We start from the raw sequence: 11479 nt of genomic DNA, 5'->3' as shown, positions 1-11479 counted from the left end.
AATTTTCAGGTCACGGCACGTAAATGGAGTATTGTTAGCGCTGTTTTTAGAAAGGGTAGAGTGGGCGATCTGGAGCCCTGCCCAAGATGGCGGCAAGGAGGGCGGAGAATGCTGCGGAGCGGAGAGGCGGGGCGTGCCGGGAGCGACGCCGCAATCTTGTTTAGGTGCGTGGATGGCGCACCGGCAGACCATTAACATTTCTCCTTAGGCTGCATAAAAGGGGAGAAGGAGGAGAGATCGGGGCAGAAGGAGTTGGAGAGGCAGAAGCGGATGCTGAGCGCAAGAGAGGGAGAGCAAGACGGCGACGAAGACGCGGCCGACTAAAGAGCGAGACACAGGAGCGAGCAGTGTGAGCGACTACGGCGCTTCCTGTTATTGAAAAATAAACGAGACTCAAACCTGCTCAATCATGTCCTTCCTGAGTGGTCAGTGGAACCCGAGCGACGACGGCTTAGGTCGTTCACAGTGTGTTTTTGTTTTATATACGCCACAGAACAGGTTATATATATATATATATATATATATATATATATATATATATATATATATATATATATATATATATATATATATATATATATATATATATATATATATATCTTAATTAGATTATCCAGAGAATAGTGCTCGATACCGTGGTAGAGCGCAATATGTAGGTGTGGGAAAAATCACTAGACTACTTCATCTCTACAGAACTGTTTCATGAGGGGTTCCCTCAATCATCAGGAGATTTTTTTTTTTCATCTGATGATTGAGGGAACCCCTCATGAAACAGTTCTGTAGAGATGAAGTAGTCTTGTGATTTTTCCCACACCTACATACATATATATATATATATATATATATATATATATATATATATATATATATATACATATATATATATATATATATATACATATATATAAAAACAGGTTTTATCCAGCCCGCGGGATTAGTTTTTCTAAGTATGAAAAATTAGCCCAAATTTTTGAATGAAAGAAACTGCTTTTCCAAATGTGTCCACTAGATGTCGCCATAGCAATTCTTTGTATCTTTGGAGGTGATGCGGCAGGTAAATGGAGTATTGTTGGCCCTGTTTTTAGAAAGGGTATAGTGGGCGCAATAGGGGGCCCTCGATTCGTTGACTCAATTGTTCTCTACTCATTTACGATTTAGAATTAATAACCAAAAGCCAAGCATGTGTGTTTTTGTTTTATAAAAAGGCACAGAACAGGTTTTATATATATATATATATATATATATATATATATATATATATACTCATGCCGCTGGCCAGATAAGACCTGTTAAATATATATATAGTAACTTGAATTATCTTTATATAGCGCTTTTCTCTAGTGACTCAAAGCGCTTTAAAATATCTAAGTTACATTTAAACCAGTGTGGGTGGCACTGGGAGCAGGTGGGTAAAGTGTCTTGCCCAAGGACACAACGGCAGTGACTAGGATAGCGGAAGCGGGGATCGAACCTGCAACCCTCAAAATGGTGGCACGGCCATGTTGGTAGATGAAGTGGTGACTTGTCCAGGGTGTACTCTGCCTTCCGCCCGATTGGAGCTGAGATAGGCACCAGCGCCCCCCGCGACTCCAAAGGGAATAACCAGTAGAAAATGGATGGATATATATATATATATATATATATATATATATATACATATTTATATATAACAGTTTTTTGTTTTTTTTTACCGCGGGATGGGTTTGCTATGTATTAAAAATAAGCCGGGATTTTTGAATGAAATAAACTGCTGTTCCAAATGTGTCCACTAGATGTCGCCATAGCAATTCTTTGTATCTTTGTAGATGATGCCACATATGTAAAAAAAAAAAAAAAAAGGAAAAATAGAGGAAACTACATGAATGAAATCCTGTAATTTGATTTTAATATTACTTTTTTTTATCTTGATGGATTGAAAATTAACACCAATGAGTTGACCGATGAACATTATGACATCATTCATTCAGAAGAGGGGGTTAGTGTCTCTGCCTAAAGGTAAACTACTATTAACAACAACATGTAAGTGTAAAAAAACAAACATACATTATAATTTGTAAATTTTCAGAATGTGCTTGTTCCATTTTTAAACAGAGCACGGTGGTTGAGGGGTTTGTGCGTCTGCCTCACAATACGAAGGTCCCGGGTTCGATCCCGCGTTCTGAATCTTTCTGTGTGGTTTGCATGTTCTGCTTGGGTTCCCTCCGGGTGCTCCGGTTTCCTCCCACTTCCAAAAATATGCACTTAGGGATAGGTTGATTGGTAAAAAATAAACTGGTCATGCGATTAGGTGGCGACTTATCCAGGGTGTACGCCGCCTTCCGCCCGAATGCAGCTGAGATAAGCCCCAGCGACTCCCCGCAATCCCGAAAAGGTCAAGCGGTAGAAAATGAATGGATGGATGAAATCAATCTGAAGTTGTCTTTATTTTTAAGTTATCGTGCCGTGATTTTACCAGTCCTGGCCCATCGGGAGTGGATTTTTTTAAAAATGAGTTTGACACCCCTGGCTTACACTGAACGTGACATACGGGCAAAAAAAAACAGCCAGCACGTCTCGCCACACTCGCATGAACACGTTCTCGGGAAATGGGCGCTGTCGTGGGAATGCTACAAAGCTTCGCCATCGCGTGTCGGCGTGCACGAGGTGAGGATGGACGTTTATACAAAGGTGGAAAGCAAAAAAAAACAAAAAAATACAGAAACATCTCTTTTTTTTTTCCCTTCATAAATGTCCATTACACTTACAAACACCAACAATAAAAAGATCTTTATATATTATTTTCTTTATCGCCAGTTGGCTCCGCCCACTGTCCGCGAGAGGATGAAGAGCATGCGTGGACAAAGCGGTCCGAGGAAGAGGAACATCGGTAAGTGCGACTCCCTCAAGCGTTTGCCTCTTGAGGAATAGTCCAGAACAAAAAAAAAAGTGTTCTCATTCCACGTCAGCTAACGACACATTAGAAAGGTTCACACGATCCACGCCACGACCCGGGTTCTATGTTCCGGCCTCCTCCCTTAATTGTCAGTCGTGCAGGAGATCCTGGAGGCAGTTTGGGGACTTGAAGGTGTCCGGGACCTCACTGTCCAGTTTGCAGATCACCTTGTAGATCGCCTTCTTCCACGACGGGTCGGCGTCTTTGCCCGCCACGATGGCGTTGAAGAACTCGCGAAGGGTCACCTGGGCCACCTCGATAAATCGATCAGGCACCTGAAAGACATTAAAAAAATATATAGAAAATAATGAAAGGGAAGTTCTTTTTGTGGGTCTTTGTGTATAAAAGTGTGTTTTTTTTAAACACATATGGCTCCAAGTGCTGACACACTGCCCTAACTAAATACAGATTACGCACAATATTTACTTATATGACCTACCACTTGGTGGCTGAGTTGCTGTTGTTCCCAAATTTGTCCATTTTCTTATAATAAAGCCGACAGTTGACTTTGGAGTATTTAGAAGTGAGGAAATTTCACAAACGGATTTGTTGCACAGGTGGCATCCTATGACAGTTCCACGCTGGAAATTACTGAAAGTGGCCCATTCTTTCAAAAATGTTTGTAGAAACAGTCTCCATGCCTAAATGCTTGATTTTATACACCTGTGGCTGGGCCAAGTGATTAGGACAGTGTTTTCCAACCACTGTGCCGAGGCACTTTAGTGTGTCGTGAGATACAGTCTGGTGTGCCGTGGGAGATAATCTAATTTCACCTACAATATTTGGGGTAAACATATTTTTTGCAAACCAGTGATTATAATCTACAAATTCTGTGTTGTTGTTGAGTGTCGGTACTATCTTGAGCTCAGCAGAGTAACCGTGTAATACTCAGTAGGTGTCCGCCTACTGTAATCAGTAGGTGGCAGCCGGTAGCTTATTGCTTTGCAGATGTCGGAAACAGCGGGAGGCAGCGTGCAGGTAAAAAAGTATCTAATGCTTAAATTAAAAATAAAAAAAAGGTGAGTGCCCCGAAGAAGAGGCATTGAAACTTAAGGAAGGCTATGCAGAACGAAACTGAAACTGAACTGGCTACAAAGTAAACAAAAACAGAATGCTGGACGACAGCAAAGACTTACTGTGGAGCAAAGACGGCGTCCACAATGTACATCCGAACATTACATTGACAATGTTCCCACAAAGAAAGGTAAATATTCTTCTATGCTAAAACAAAGTAGATCAAAGGACGACATGAAACTGCTACAGGAAAATATCAAAAAAAGAGAAAAAGCCACCAAAATAGGAACGCAAGACAAGAACTAAAACACTACACACAGGAAAACAGCAAACAACTCAAAATATGTCACGGCGTGATGTGACAGGGTGTAACTATATGCATATTACGCACGATCTTTACTTATGTGACCTACCACTTGGTGGCTGAGTTGCTGTTGTTCCCAAATTTTTCCATTTTCTTATAATAAAGCCGACAGTTGACTTTGGAGTATTTAGAAGTGAGGAAATTTCACGAACGGATTTGTTGCACAGGTGGCATCCCATGACAGTTCCATGCTGGAAATCACTGAAAGTGGCCCATTCTTTCACAAATGTTTGTAGAAACAGTCTCCATGCCTAAATGCTTGATTTTAAACACCTGTGATTAGGACAGTGTTTTTCAACCACCGCGCCGTGGCACACTAGTGTGTCGTGAGATACAGTCTGGTGTGCCGTGGGAGATTACCGTATTTCCTTGAATTGCCGGAGGGCATATATAGTATGCCCCCGCCTTGAATTACTGCTGGGTCAAACTCACTTCGCAAAATAATTAGCGCATGCTTAGCGTTACCGCCGTGTCAAACTCGTGACGTCACAAGTGACACTTCCCCTGTCATCATTTTCAAAATGGAGGAGGCTGATTTCAATACAGGTGATTTGAAATCGCATAAAGGGAAGACGACTAAGAGCTATTCAGTAGGATTTAAGGTCCAAGCTTACATCACACTCAAATTTTTACTGCCTGCTTTTGGTAAGTGCCAGAGTGAGAAGAGGTTTTAAAACAATTAGCGCATGCTTATTTTTACCGCATGCCTTTGGTAAGCGCAGGAGTGAGACGAGGGTTTAAATCAATTAGCGCCCCGGCGGCAATTCAAGGAAATAAGGTATCTAATTTCACTTACTTGGGGTAAAAATATTTTTTGCAAACCAGTAATCATAGTCTACAAATTATGTGTTGGTGAAAAGTGTCTAATGCTTAAACTAAAAATAAACAAAAGGTGAGTGCCCCGAAGAAGAGGCATTGAAGCTTAAGGAAGGCTATGCAGAACGAAACTAAAACTGAACTGGCTACAAAGTAAACAAAAACAGAATGCTGGACGACAGCAAAGACTTTTACTGTGGAGCAAAGACGGCGTCCACAATGTACATCCGAACATGACCTTGACAATCGACAATGTCCCCACAAAGAAAGGTAAATATTCTTCTATGCTAAAACAAAGTAGATCAAAGGACGACATATAGGAAAATATCAAAAAAAGAGAAAATTGCCCCAAAATAGGAACGCAAGACAAGAACTAAAACACTACACACAGGAAAACAGCAAAAAACTCAAAATAAGTCACGGCGTGATGTGACAGGGTGTAACTATATGCATATTACGCACGATATTTACTTATGTGACCTACCACTTGGTGGCTGAGTTGCTGTTGTTCCCAAATTTTTCCATTTTCTTATAATAAAGCCGACAGTTGACTTTGGAGTATTTAGGAGCGAGGAAATTTCACGAACGAATTTGTTGCACAGGTGGCATCCTATGACAGTTCCACGCTGGAAATCATTGAAAGTGGCCCATTCTTTCACAAATGTTTGTAGAAACAGTCTCCATGCCTAAATGCTTGATTTTATACACCTGTGGCTGGGCCAAGTGATTAGGACAGTGTTTTTCAACCACTGTGCCGAGGCACTTTAGTGTGTCGTGAGATACAGTCTGGTGTGCCGTGGGAGATAATCTAATTTCACCTACAATATTTGGGGTAAACATATTTTTTGCAAACCAGTGATTATAATCTACAAATTCTGTGTTGTTGTTGAGTGTTGGTACTATCTTGAGCTCGGCAGAGTAACCGTGTAATACTCAGTAGGTGTCCGCCTACTGTAATCAGTAGGTGGCAGCCGGTAGCTTATTGCTTTGCAGATGTCGGAAACAGCGGGAGGCAGCGTGAAGGTAAAAAAGTATCTAATGCTTAAACTAAAAATAAAAAAAAGGTGAGTGCCCCGAAGAAGAGGCATTGAAACTTAAGGAAGGCAGAACGAAACTAAAACTGAGCTGGCTACAAAGTAAACAAAAACAGAATGCTGGACGACAGCAAAGACTTTTACTGTGGAGCAAAGACGGCGTCCACAATGTACATCCGAACATTACATTGAAATTGTTCCCACAAAGAAAGGTAAATATTCTTCTATGCTAAAACAAAGTAGATCAAAGGACGACATGAAACTGCTACAGGAAAATATCAAAAAAAGAGAAAAAGCCACCAAAATAGGAACGCAAGACAAGAACTAAAACACTACACACAGGAAAACAGCAAACAACTCAAAATATGTCACGGCATGATGTGACAGGGTGTAACTATATGCATATTACGCACGATCTTTACTTATGTGACCTACCACTTGGTGGCTGAGTTGCTGTTGTTCCCAAATTTTTCCATTTTCTTATAATAAAGCCGACAGTTGACTTTGGAGTATTTAGAAGCGAGGAAATTTCACGAACGAATTTGTTGCACAGGTGGCATCCTATGACAGTTCCATGCTGGAAATCACTGAAAGCGGCCCATTCTTTCACAAATGTTTGTAGAAACAGTCTCCATTTCTAAATGCTTGATTTTAAACACCTGTGATTAGGACAGTGTTTTTCAACCACCGCGCCGTGGCACACTAGTGTGTCGTGAGATACAGTCTGGTGTGCCGTGGGAGATTACCGTATTTCCTTGAATTGCCGGAGGGCATATATAGTATGCACCTGCCTTGAATTACTGCCGGGTCGAACTCACTTCGCAAAATAATTAGCGCATGCTTAGCATTACCGCCGGGTCAAACTCGTGACGTCACGAGTGACACTTCCCCTGTCATCATTTTCAAAATGGAGGAGGCTGATTTCAATACAGGTGATTTGAAATCGCATAAAGGGAAGAAGATTAAGAGCTATTCAGTAGGATTTAAGGTCCAAGCTTACATCACACTCAAATTTTTACTGCCTGCCTTTGGTAAGTGCCAGAGTGAGAAGAGGTTTTAAAATAATTAGCGCATGCTTACTTTTACCGCATGCCTTTGGTAAGCGCAGGAGTGAGAAGAGGTTTTAAATTAATTAGCGCCCCGGCGGCAATTCAAGGAAATGCGGTATGTGATTTCACTTACTTGGGGTAAAAATATTTTTTGCAAACCAGTAATCATAGTCTACAAATTATGTGTTGGTAAAAAGTATTTAATGCTTAAACTAAAAATAAAAATAAGGTGAGTGCCCCGAAGAAGAGGCATTGAAGCATAAGGAAGGCTATGCAGAACGAAACTAAAACTGAACTGGCTACAAAGTAAACAAAAACAGAATGCTGGACGACAGCAAAGACTTACTGTGGAGCAAAGACGGCGTCCACAATGTATATCCGAACATGACATTGACAATCGACAATGTCCCCACAAAGAAAGGTAAATATTCTTCATTGCTAAAACAAAGTAGATCAAAGGAAGACATGAAACTGCTACAGGAAAATATAAAAAAAAAGAGGAAAATTGCACCAAAATTGGAACGTAAGACAAGAACTAAAACACTACACACAGGAAAACAGCAAAAAACTCAAAATAAGTCACGGCGTGATGTGACAGGGTGTAACTATATGCATATTACGCACGATCTTTACTTATGTGACCTACCACTTGGTGGCTGAGTTGCTGTTGTTCCCAAATTTTTCCATTTTCTTATAATAAAGCCGACAGTTGACTTTGGAGTATTTAGGAGCGAGGACATTTCACAAACAGATTTGTTGCACAGGTGGCATCCTATGACAGTTCCACGCTGGAAATCACTGAAAGTGGCCCATTCTTTCACAAATGTTTGTACAAACAGTCTCCATTTCTAAATGCTTGATTTTAAACACCTGTGATTAGGACAGTGTTTTTCAACCACTGCGCCGTGGCACACTAATGTGTCGTGAGATACAGTCTGGTGTGCCGTGGGAGATTACCGTATTTCCTTGAATTGCCGGAGGGCATATATTATGCGCCTGCCTTGAATTACTGCCGGATCAAACTCATTTCGCAAAATAATTAGCGCATCCTTAGTATTACCGCCTGGTCAAACTCGTGACGTCACGAGTGACACTTCCCCTGTCATCATTTTCAAAATGGAGGAGGCTGATTTCAATACAGGTGATTTTAAATCGCATAAAGGGAAGAAGATTAGGAGCTATTCAGTAGGATTTAAGGTCCAAGCTTGCATCACACTCAAATTTTTACTGCCTGCCTTTGGTAAGTGCCAGAGTGAGAAGAGGTTTTAAAAAAATTTGCGCATGCTTACTTTTACCGCATGCCTTTGTTAAGCGCAGGAGTGAGAAGAGGTTTTAAATTAATTAGCGCCCCGGTGGCAATTCAAGGAAACACGGTATCTAATTTCACTTACTTGGGGTAAAAATATTTTTTTGCAAACCAGTAATCATAGTCTACAAATTATGTGTTGGTAAAAAGTATCTAATGCTTAAACTAAAAATAAACAAAAGGTGAGTGCCCCGAAGAAGAGTCATTGAAGCTTAAGGAAGGCTATGCAGAACGAAACTGAAACTGAACTGGCTACAAAGTAAACAAAAACAGAATGCTGGACGACAGCAAAGACTTACTGTGGAGCAAAGACGGTGTCCACAATGTACATCCGAACATGACCTTGACAATGTCCCCACAAAGAAAGGTAAATATTCTTCTATGCTAAAACAAAATAGATCAAAGGACGACATGAAACTGCTACAGGAAAATATCAAAAAAAGAGGAAAATTGCACCAAAATAGGAACGCAAGACAAGAACTAAAACACTACACACAGGAAAACAGCAAAAAACTCAAAATAAGTCACGGCGTGATGTGACAGGGTGTAACTATATGCATATTACGCACGATATTTACTTATGTGACCTACCACTTGGTGGCTGAGTTGCTGTTGTTCCCAAATTTTTCCATTTTCTTATAATAAAGCCGACAGTTGACTTTGGAGTATTTAGAAGTGAGGAAATTTCACGAACGGATTTGTTGCACAGGTGGCATCCTATGACAGTTCCACGCTGGAAATCACTGAAAGTGGCCCATTCTTTCACAAATGTTTGTAGAAACAGTCTCCATGCCTAAATACTTGATTTTATACACCTGTGGCTGGGCCAAGTGATTAGGACAGTTTTTTTCAACCACTGTGCCGAGGCACATTAGTGTGTTGTGAGATACAGTCTGGTGTGCCGTGGGAGATAATCTAATTTCACCTACAATATTTGGGGTAAACATATTTTTTGCAAACCAGTGATTATAGTCTACAAATAATGTGTTGTTGTTGAGTGTCGGTACTATCTTGAGCTCGGCAGAGTAACCGTGTAATACTCAGTAGGTGTCCGCCTACTGTAATCAGTAGGTGGCAGCCGGTGGCTAATTGCTTTGCAGATGTTGGAAACAGCGGGAGGCAGTGTGCAGGTAAAAAAGTATCTAATGCTTAAATTAAAAATAAAAAAAAGGTGAGTGCCACGAAGAAGAGGCATTGAAGCTTAAGGAAGGCTATGCAGAACGAAACTGAAACTGAACTGGCTACAAAGTAAACAAAAACAGAATGCTGGACGACAGCAAAGACTTACTGTGGAGCAAAGACGGCGTCCTCAATGTACATCCGAACATGACATTGACAATGTTCCCACAAAGAGAGGTAAATATTCTTCTATGCTAAAACAAAGTAGATCAAAGGACGACATGAAACTGCTACAGGAAAATATCAAAAAAAGAGGAAAATTGCACCAAAATTGGAACGCAAGACAAGAACTAAAACACTACACACAGGAAAACAGCAACAAACTCAAAATAAGTCACGGCGTGATGTGACAGGGTGTAACTATATGCATATTACGCACGATCTTTACTTATGTGGCCTACCACTTGGTGGCTGAGTTGCTGTTGTTCCCAAATTTTTCCATTTTCTTATAATAAAGCCAACAGTTGACTTTGGAGTATTTAGGAGCGAGGAAATTTCACGAACGGATTTGCTGAACAGGTGGCATCCTATGACAGTTTCATGCTGGAAATCACTGAAAGTGGCCCATTCTTTCACAAATGTTTGTAGAAACAGTCTCCATGCCTAAATGCTTGATTTTAAACACCTGTGATTAGGACAGTGATTTTCAACCACTGCGCCGCGGCACAGTAGTGTGTCGTGAGATACAGTCTGGTGTGCCGTGGGAGATTACCGTATTTCCTTGAATTGCCGGAGGGCATATATAGGATGCACCTGCATTGAATTACTGCCGGGTCAAACTCACTTCGCAAAATAATTAGCGCATGCTTAGTATTACCGCAGAGTCAAACTCGTGACGTCACAAGTGACACTTCCCCTGTCATCATTTTCAAAATGGAGGAGGCTGATTTCAATACAGGTGATTTGAAATCGCATAAAGAGAAGAATATTAAGAGCTATTCAGTAGGATTTAAGGTCCAAGCTTACATCACACTCAAATTTTTACTGCCTGCCTTTGGTAAGTGCCAGAGTGAGAAGAGGTTTTAAAACAATTAGCGCATGCTTACTTTTACCGCATGCCTTTGGTAAGCGCAGGAGTGAGAAGAGGTTTTAAATTAATTAGTGCCCCAAGGTGCGGCCCTGCACTGCCCTCCCTCTACATGTCATGTGTTTTTACACACACACACACACACACACACACACACACACACACACACACACACACACACACACACACACACACACACACACACGCACACACACACACACACACACACATCCATTTTCTACCGCTTATTCCCTTTTTTGGGGTCACGGGGGGGGGGGGGCGCTGGCGCCTATTTCAGCTGCAATCGGGTGGAAGGCCGGGTACACCCTGGACAAGTCGCCAGCTCATCGCAGAATGGTAGGGGCTTTTCAAAATGAAATTCCGCTCAGGGCCCCAATTTAGCAAGGTGCGGCCCTGCACTGCCCTCCCTCTACATGTCATGTGTTTTTACACACACACACACACACACACACACACACACACACACACACACACACACACACACACACGCACACACGCACACACACACACACACACACACACACACACACATCCATTTTCTACCGCTTATTCCCTTTTTTGGGGTCACGCGGGGGGCGCTGGCGCCTATTTCAACTACAACCGGGCGGAAGGCCGGGTACACCCTGGACAAGTCGCCAGCTCATCGCAGAATGGTAGGGGCTTTTCAAAATAAAATTCCGCTCAGGGCCCCAATTTAGCAAGGTGCGGCCCTGCACTGCCCTCCCTCTACGTGTCAT

At 41.6% G+C, this 11479-nt stretch overlaps 1 pseudogene; it reads right to left on the bottom strand.

Annotated features, from left to right (window-relative positions):
- Window positions 1-2404: 2404 nt before the first annotated feature.
- Window positions 2405-11479, bottom strand: part of LOC133544252 (prospero homeobox protein 1-like) — an 87391-nt pseudogene continuing 78316 nt past the window's right edge.

Source organism: Nerophis ophidion, linkage group LG27 (genome assembly GCF_033978795.1).
Source record: "Nerophis ophidion isolate RoL-2023_Sa linkage group LG27, RoL_Noph_v1.0, whole genome shotgun sequence".
Taxonomy (NCBI): domain Eukaryota; kingdom Metazoa; phylum Chordata; class Actinopteri; order Syngnathiformes; family Syngnathidae; genus Nerophis; species Nerophis ophidion.
Note: the sequence above shows the minus strand (reverse complement) of the source record. Positions and strands in the feature narration are given on the sequence as shown.